The following is an 8,716-nucleotide window of genomic DNA, read 5'->3' on the forward strand; positions in this document are numbered from 1 at the left end:
AGACAGACCTGGTATATGTCATATACACACATGTTATTATAAATTGTACTGATATAAAAGATGTATAGCACATAAAGTACAAATAAAATATACAATATTCTTTATCATAAATTTGTATAGCCAGTTTTTCACAGAATGCTTTTGTTGATTTTTTTTCTGAATTCTTATATTTATAGCCTACCTGTGGTACTAATTCAACCACGATATGGCAAGTGGAGTTCCATCCCATCTACTTGTATTAGTTTTCTGTGGCTGCAGTAACAAATTACCACAAACAACAGAAATTTATTTTCTCACAGTTCTGGTGGTCAGAAACCCAAAATCGCTATTACTGGGTGTTGGCAGGGCCATGCTTCTTGTGGAGGTTCTAGTCCAGGGGTGGGCAAACTTTTTGACTCGAGGGCCACAGTGGGTTCTTAAACTGGACTGGAGGGCCGGAACAAAAGCATGGATGGAGTGTTTGTGTGAACTAATATAAATTCAAAGTAAACATCATTACATAAAAGGGTTCGGTCTTTTTTTTTTTTTTTTTTTAGTTTTATTCATTTCAAACGGGCTGGGTCCGGCCCGCGGGCCGTAGTTTGCCCACGGCTGCTCTAGTCCTTACCTCTGGCAGCTTCTGGTGGGTATTGAAACTCCTGGATGTACAGCCACGTGGCCTTCTCTTCTGTGTTTACCAAATCTCCCTTTGCCTCCATCTCCTCAGGACACTTGTGTGATGGGATTTAGGGCCCAGCTGGAGAACCAAAAATAATCCCCCATGTAAAAATCTTTAATCACGTCTGCACGGTTAAAAAAATGTAAAATATAAAACATGGATAAGTTCCAGGGATTAGGACCTGATATCTTTGGGGGCCACTGTTAAGCCGACTACACTGCTCTTGTACCAGATTCTCTTTTTTTAATCCTCACCTGAGGACATGCTGTTACTGATTTTAGAGGGAGGGAGAAACATCAATGTGAGAGTGAAATACTGATCCGTTGCCTCCCGCACATGCCCCAACGGGGGTCAAACCCACAACCTGGGTATGTGCCTTGACTAGTAATCAAACTCTCGACATTTTAGTATATGGGACTACGCTGCCACCAACTGAGCCACACTGCTCAGGGCAGCAGTTAATTTATTATCATTAAATTTAATACATGACATACAGATTTGTCATCATTGAGCAAATTGTTAATTGGATTGAAATTTCTCAGCCTCAGCACTACTTTTAAATTTAATCTGCATCCTTAATATTTTTTCCACCTATTTAAAAAAAATTTTAAATTGATTTTAGAGGAAAGGAGAGAGAGAAACATCGATGTAAGAAACATCAATCGGTTGCCTCCTGCATGCGCCCCAACTGGGTATCCAACCCGAAACCTGGGTATGTTCCCTGACTGGAAATCAAACCCACCACCTTTTGGTGTACGGGATGAGCCTCCAACCTTCTGAACCAGACCAGCCAGGTTCCATCTGTTTCTTAAGTCTAGACCTGTGCTGTCCACTATGGCAGCCATTGGAAAATTTGCCTGTTGAACACTTGAGATGTGGCTAGTTTGAACCGAGATGTGCTTTAATAAACACCAGAATTTGAAGAGTTAGTAATGAAAAAAAATGTAAAAGGTATTATTAGTTACTTTATATTGATTACATGTTGAAATATTTTGGACATACCAGGTTAAATAAAATATACTATTTAAATTAATTTCAGCTGTTTTCCTGTTACTGTTTTAAATCTGGCTACTCCAGAGTTTAGCCCGTCCAGCGTGGCTCAGTGTTGAAGCGTCCTGTACACCAAAAGGTTGCGGGTTTGATATTCCCAGTTGGCATATACCTAGGCTGCAGGTTCGATCCCTGGTTGGGGCGCATGTGGAAGGCAACTGATCGATGTCTCTCTCTCCCTCCCTTCCTCTTTCTAAAATCAATAAAAATATATCCTAGGATGAATATTTTTTAAAAAAAGAGCACAGACAATAGCAAAATACAGTGAAATTAGGAAGTGCTTAGTTTTGAACATTACTTTTGCTTTTAATATAATATAGTTTTAATTTTACATAATTTAATTTTTAATAATGATTTTATTTTAACAACTGACTTGCAAAAATTCTTAAAATTCCACAGTTGGCTCTTGGAGCCATTATTGGGCATTGTGGGGACTGGGGTCCTCTAATTAGGTTTTAGGGTGCTCATTGTGCAGTTCTTCCCTGTTTCCACAGTGGGGCAGCAGAGTCCAAGTGACAGTGCTTCAGAGTGGGGCAGGGCCAGCTGCCCTTTGCTTTGGATGGGGAACTGAGGCCCAGGGGCAAGAATTTAGGATCCCTACTCTTGTCCTCCTCAGCCAGGGGCCTCAGGACTCACAGGGGCATTCTCCCGATGAGCCTTTGCACATGCCTTTGCTCTCTGCCTTAGGAGCCTCCTCAGGGCTGCCTCTGGGCTCCCCAGACCACTGGCTACCCTCAGCATAGCCCAGAGTGTCCTGTGTGGTCCCAGTGCTTCCACTCCAGGGTGGGAGAGTAGGCCCTCACTCCCACCTTCTCCTGGACTCTCACTGTGAGGCCCTTTTCAAATGGTCTTATTTAATTTGGGACCTGGGCTCATATTTTGACTCTACCATGTACTAGCTGTGTGATTTGAGGCAAATTACTTCACCCCTCTGACCTTGGTTTCTTCCTTTGTAAAATGAGCATAGGGTTAAAGGAATGACTATGGTCCTTGGCACAGACTAAGTGCTCAGTGTTGTTAAATAGTAGCAATTAATATTTACCCCCATTGTGCAGATTAGTAAATCGAGGCCTGGAAAGAAACAGGAACTTGGGGCCACAGAGAGGAATGAAGCACAGAACTCCACCTTCCAACAGGCCTGTGACAATGCCCACCTGCTCAGCCCCTGCAGCCTCAAACCTGAAACTCCCTGCAGGGGGCGGTACCTTCATCCCAAAGTCCTGTGGCCCAGCATGAGCTCAGGAAAGCACACCAAGCGTCCTGGCTCAGCAAGTGTCAGGGCTGAGAGCCCTGCACCCAGAGAGGCACACTGGCTGCAGGTCCAGAGAACCATTATTACCTACCCCCCATGTGACCTTGGGCAGGTCACTTTTCTCCCGTTCTTAAAAAAATACATTTTTATTGATTTCAGAGAGGAAGGGAGAGGGAGAGATAGATGGAAACATCAATGATGAGATAGAATCATTGATCAGCTGCCTCTTGCACACCCCCCCACTGGGGATTGAGCCCACAACCCAGGCATGTGCCCTGACTGGGAACTGAACCCTGACCTCCTGGTTCATAGGCCGATGCTCAACCACTGAGCCACACAGGCCAGGCAGGTCACTTTTCTCTTGACCTGCTTCCTCCCTTAGGAAATGAGGACAGGCTGGGTCTGCCTAACACTCCTCCCCCTGCCTGTTTGGCTTTTCTTTGATGCCCAACACACTGTTCACCCCTCTGTTAACTGAGGGCTCAAGATCCACTGCCACCTCCCCTACCTGGGCCCTAAAGAGCACCCTGAGAGCCAACTTCATTTTGCATACCACCGAGGATGAGGGGCTCAACCTTTCCCCCGGCTCAGGCTCCCCAGTGGTCTCCCAGTCAGTCCCCACATCCTGCTTGTTTTCCCCCCTCATTTCCTTCCAACCCAGACCCCACTCCAGGAATTCTCCGGCCTGCCAGATCCCTGGGGGGCGGGAGGCGGGGGGGCCGGGGGGGTTCCAAGAAGAAGTTGCCTGTGTCCTTTGGGCACCAGAGGAGCGTTGTGGCCTCAGCGGGGATTTGGGCCAGCTCCTGGAAGGCTGGGTCCTCTTCCCTCAGCCAGGCTCTCCGGTTTCCCTCCCACTTCCTACTGCCCCTGCTCTGTCTCCCTTTTCCCCTCCTTCCCTCCACAGGTCAAGGCACTTCTCTACCTTTAGCTTCCGTTTACTGTCTGTAAGTGGGATTTCCCTCACATCTACCTCCAGGATGGTTGCCAGCATTCAAAGGGAGAATGCACAGATAGAGCATTTATCGGAGGACACCCTCAGTGCACGCCAGCCTGTCTCAGGGCCACCCCTATTCACCTCCGTGCCCCACCCCCCACTCCCATCAGCCATCACCTCTTGTGGACTCGCTTCCTAAATAGCGTGGATTGTTATTTTTTAATTAAATATTTCAAACACACTGAGAAATACTTAAAATAAGTCACAGAAGTACCCACATTAACATTTTGTCATATTTGCTTTAGATCTTAAAAAATTGTTTTTTTTTTCAAATTGTGTCAAGTACCTACTATGTGCCAGGCACTGTTCTAGGCACTGGAGCACAGCAATGAACAGCATTAAAAACAGCCCTGGCCCTAGCCGGTTTGGCTCAGTGGATAGAGCTTCATGTACCTTGGTTGCAGGCTTGATCCCTAGCCTGGGGCCGTGTGTGGGAGGCAACCAATCGATGTCTCTCTCATCCATGTTTCTCCTCTCTTCGGTCTACACCCCCTCCCTTCTCTAAAAATCAATGGAAAAATATCCTCGGGTGAGGATTAACTAAAAAAAATATTTAAAAAAACCCTAGCCCTGGCCTGGCCAGGTAGCTCAGTTGGTTAGAGCATCATCCTGATATGCCAAGGTTGTGGGTTCGATTCCAAGTCAGGGCACATGCCTAGGTTGCAGGCTTGATCCCCGGTGTGGGGTGGGCAGGAGACAGCCAATCAATGATTCTCTCATCGATGTTTCTATCACTCTCCCTCTCTGAAATCAATAAAAATATGTTTAAAAAAAAAAAGAATCAACCAATGAAGAAAATAAGTGGAACAACAAATCGATGTTTCTCAAACCAATAAATAAAATAAAATTGGATAAAATTATTAAATTAAAAAAATACCTCGCCTTCAGGGAGGACCTTCTCAAGCTGGGAAGTCAAGCCACGCAGTGCACACGTAAAGAAGTCAAGTAGGTGGTGCTGAGGAGAGGTCGTCAGAATCAGGCAGGGAGGCGCCCAGCGGGGAAACAGCTGTCAGGAGGCTCCCTGGAGGAGTGTCATTTAAGTAAGACCAAAAGGAAGAGAGGGGCTTGGCTAAATGAGCCCAGGCTTTCCAGGCAAGGAAAAGATCCGTGCAAAGGTCCCACGGCAGAAGCTAGTCTGCTAATTGGAAGAACGCCAGCATGTCCTAAGCGAGTCCTAAAATAGCTGACTCACTAGATACAGACCCTGCCAGGCCCTGTGCTCAACTCCTGTTTTGAATCATCTCATTTAGTCCTCGTAACATTACAGATGAGGAAACAGGCTCAAGGTGGCTCAAGCCTGACCTGACATCACCCAGCTGGCAAGGCGATATCTTAGGATTTGAAGCCAGGCCTGGGTCCCACCTCAGTGCTGGGGTAGGGTCCTGGGGTGGCCTAGGAGAAGGAGGGGGCAGGGAGAGGCCACCTCACCTAGAAAATGCCGAGAAGGTAGCAGCTCCTCCCTGGCCAGAGGCTGACCTGAGTGTGAAGGAGGGAGCAGCGTCTCTTCCAGCGCTGACTCGGCAGCCTGCTCCTCCATCCCCAGGAGAGGGGTGGGGGCCCCTAAGATCACTGAAGACCCTATCTCCTGCTTTCAGCAAGTAACAGTCCTGGCCTGGCAACCTGGCCCTGTCGCCTGGGCCCCCATGGTAACCAGAGGTCGGGCTGCCCCTCAAGGGGGAGGGAAAGACAGTTACTAGTCCCCCAGGTCCTCCAGCCTGGGAGATGGTCCCCTCCCCAGTGCCCTTCCTAAACCCTGCCTGGCTTTGGGGACGGGGGCAAGTCGGGCCTGGGAAAGGCCTGTTTTAAAATCCAGAATCTGGGATCCCACTCCACGGGCATTCACATTTGGTGGGCCTAGAATCTATTGTGAACAAGTGTGGGGGAGCTCTGACACTGTGAGAACCCTTACTTGCCAGGAGACCCTCCTCTTGTCTACCTACCCCCCAGCCTATCTACCTGTTTCAGCTCAGCTTGAATCGTGCCCCTCCCTCCAGGACACCTGCCCTGGATCACATGCTTCTGTGTGGCCCCCCCATCACAGCACAGCACAGTGAACGCCTGGTGATTGTGGCCTCCACTCAGCTCTGTCCCATCCCCTAGATTGTGAGCAGAGCGGGGATGCTTACTACCTGATGACTAAGCATCATTTCAAAGAACGGAGACTGAGGAAGGGCAGGGACTGGCCTGGGGTGATGGAGGAGGAGAGCTCCAATAGCAATTAGTAAGAACTTAATAACAGCTACCACTCACACGGCTCTTCCTGTCTGCCTGGCGCAATCCAAGGGCTTCACAAGTACTAATTCATCTCATCTTCACAACAACCCTTTGAGGTAGGTACTAGTATTATCCACATTTCTACAGACGAGGAAACTGAGGCACAGAGAGCTTAAGTAATTTGCTCCAGGCTGCACAGCTTCTAAATGGTGAAGTTGGGATAGGAATTAACAAATTTCTAACACTTCTCTGTGTGAGACCCTCATTTTGTGAAAGAAGCAACTGGGACTCAGGTCTTGTCAGTAGATGGCAGGGCAGGGACCAGAACCCAGGCCTGAGTTGCCTGTGCTAAGTGTGGGATAGGCAGTGGCCCAAGGGATCGACCCCTCTCATTCCAGCCAACTCTGCCCATAACTCAAGTCAAAGCCCCTCTGCTCTTTACCCATCTGTCTTAGCTTCCTCATCTGTAAACGGGGATCATTTTGTTGCCTCCCTCAGAACTGTTGAGAGCATTAAATCGGTGGTTTTGAGTAGTGCCTGCCACACATCAGGCACTCAAGCTGTTGTTCTTAGCATTTTTCCTCTTTTCACCATCCTGCTCCCTCACCTGTCCCTCTTCCAGATCCAGCCCCAACCCCAGGGAAGTGCTAAGCAGGGCTGGCATGGGTGGAGAGGGACAGCCAGGCCCCTGTTGCTTGGCAGTTGCCTCTGAGGGTCAGAAGTCAGACCTGCCTCCCTTGACATAGCTGGTGGGGATGGGGCCTGGTTCACCCCCACACCCACACCTAAGTTTCTGGGACCTGGGACCTGCCCAGCCCTTAGTCAAGGGCAGCCTATCTTCAGCCTGGCTGAGGCCATTGTCCAGATGAGAAAAGGAGGCCTGGGAGGTAGGTGGGGACAATTCCATTGTCCCCCAGAAATCGGAGGTGGGCACAGTTGTATGTATATAGTTCCCAGCACAGGGAAGGCCCTTCCCCTATCTTGGAAAAGCCCAAATCTAATCTCAGGACTGCCGGGAGCCGGTCCATCCTTGCTGCTTGACACAGTCGCTGCAGAGAAGAAACATCTGCACAGCATATGTTTCAAGGGACCTGGCGTATATGGCATACTATTCTTAATATGTTTGCTCCCTTTAGCTCTATGTGTTTTAACCAAGGTCACCTCTCCGAGAGGTTGTTTTCCCAGGTAGGGATTTTCCCCTGAAGTTAAGGAGGGGATAAAACCTCTTAACTAAGTGCCAGGCGGGTAGTTAATCACTTTAACTACAAACAATCACCCTTAAGCTACATAATCTTTACTCCCTGGAATGGAGATAAGAAACGCCCTAACCTTTGCAATAGAAATTGACAGGATTAAAATCAACTGGTATAAATACAGATGTAACAAGACAACAAGACACAGAACCTAGAGACAGAACCTAGAGACAGGACTTGGCTGGAGATCCTACACAGAGCCTAGAAACAGAACCTATTGAGAGAACCTGGCTGAAGAACCTAGAGAGAGAACCTGGGGAGAGAACATGGCAAAAGATCCTGGACAGGACATGGCTACAGAACTTGGCTGGAGAACCTAGAGAGAGAACCAAGAGACAGGACTTGGCTGGAGATCCTAGACAGAACCTAGAGACAGAACCTAGCGAGAGAACATGGCAAAAGAACCTACACAGAACCTGGTGGGAGAACCTCGCTATGCTGATCAACTGAACGCAGCCTTTGTGTCCTTTATTCTTCGCCGACTCCGTCCACACCTTTGGGGACCCCTGGACCTGTTGGGGTTGGACCCCAACACAGGACCTTCCCAATTGTCCCGCCCTGGGGAAGACCCTCCGCTTTGCTGGCTCTCCATCCCTCTTTGGCTGATGGAACTCCTAAGAATCCCTAAGTTGCCACATAGAGCCTGTTGTGTCGGGTCCTGAAGGATGTGTAGGAGTTCCCCAGGGGCTGGGGACTAAGGGCCTTCTTGATTAGTTCATTCCATCTTGACCACACACCAAGAGCAAAAAGCATGTCGGTGGGAGGTGGAGAATAGTCAAAATGGTGTCCCGAAAAACTGGTAAACATTGGATCAATGCATAGATGGGGCAACGGGCTGAGGGGCCAGGGCGTTGCACCAGTAGAACCCTCCTGGCTTTCGGGGTAGGGCTGCCTCATTACCTGAATATGCATGTCGCTCGCTCGTAGGAGGAGGGGAAAGGCGTCTTCCAGGTTCGGGAGCACGCGCCAGCCCCTCCAAAGTTCACCCAGCCGTCCACACTGGATCCTGGGCTCTCGGACTACAAGTCCCGGCAGGACCCGCGCCGCGGCGAGAGCTCGGCGGGCGTCGCTTCGCGAGCCGGGGAAGCGTCGGAGCCCCGTCTCCTCCCGTCCTCTGGCCGGCAGGGGCGGGGCGGACGGCGCGCGGGCAAGCCCATTGGTCGAGCGGTGCTTCACTCGCGCCCTGGGCCCATCCCCGCGAAGGCTCCGCCCCGCACGCCCGAGCCAGGCGGCCTGGCGCACCTCCTGGCGCCCCGCCCGCGCCTCAGGACCCGCGGGGCCGTGCGGCGCATCCT

This window comes from Myotis yumanensis, unplaced genomic scaffold (genome assembly GCF_028538775.1).
Source record: "Myotis yumanensis isolate MYYU_CA2020_CCGP unplaced genomic scaffold, mMyoYum1.0.hap1 SCAF_16, whole genome shotgun sequence".
Lineage (NCBI taxonomy): Eukaryota > Metazoa > Chordata > Mammalia > Chiroptera > Vespertilionidae > Myotis > Myotis yumanensis.